General features: G+C 44.9%; 1 pseudogene; it reads right to left on the bottom strand.

Annotated features, from left to right (window-relative positions):
* Positions 1-517, bottom strand: part of LOC102865947 — a 1373-nt pseudogene extending 856 nt beyond the window's left edge.
* Between the last annotated feature and the right edge of the window lie 216 nt (positions 518-733).

The following is a 733-nucleotide window of genomic DNA, read 5'->3' as shown; positions in this document are numbered from 1 at the left end:
ACAGCGCAGGAGGGGAAGACCCTCTATGAGATGGATTGATTCGGTGACTGGGGTAATCGGGATGGGTGTGTCGGAGGGGGTGCGGTTGGCGCAGGATAGGGCAGGGTTTAGAGCTGTTGTGCATAGGGTCGCTATGAGTCGGAAACGACTCGATGGCACATAACAACAACAATACTAGCTAAAAGAAAAGTGAAAATCCAGAAATGTAAAGATTTCTTTGAGATCTAAAAAGTTTCATCTGTGTATGTTCATAGGCACTAGGTCTATCAGTTGAGCTCTTCTCAATGGTATTAGTAGAATACTTTCTTACTTCTCTCACGGCATCTAGAAACAGAGCAATCAATAGTATTATTATAGTAAGGAAAGCCTTGTTCCAAAAACTTGCAATTTTACCCCACACATGAAATGAAAAAATTGTGTGCCATCTCTGAGGAGGAATAAAGGGGAGACAGAAGATTAACATGAGTCCTATTTCAGCATAAAGGAAGGTTGCAACTGCCACCCATTGAAGTGTCATTTTCCCCCCCCTCTTCACACCCCGTCCGCTGTGGCCCAGCTGTCCGCACTGCTCCGCGCTGGCGACGCGCGGGACGTCAGACGCCGCGGTGGCGCGGGCCTTCTTCTTTCTTTTTTGTACTGACTTTTTTGCACTCTTTTTTTTTTTTTCTTGGTAGTTTTATTTTTAGTAAGCATTACATAACACAGACTTCTATAGTAGTGCTAGGTGACTGTG

Source organism: Elephantulus edwardii, unplaced genomic scaffold (genome assembly GCF_000299155.1).
Source record: "Elephantulus edwardii isolate Elephantulus edwardi_28Jun2011 unplaced genomic scaffold, EleEdw1.0 scaffold00104, whole genome shotgun sequence".
NCBI lineage: Eukaryota > Metazoa > Chordata > Mammalia > Macroscelidea > Macroscelididae > Elephantulus > Elephantulus edwardii.
Note: the sequence above shows the minus strand (reverse complement) of the source record. Positions and strands in the feature narration are given on the sequence as shown.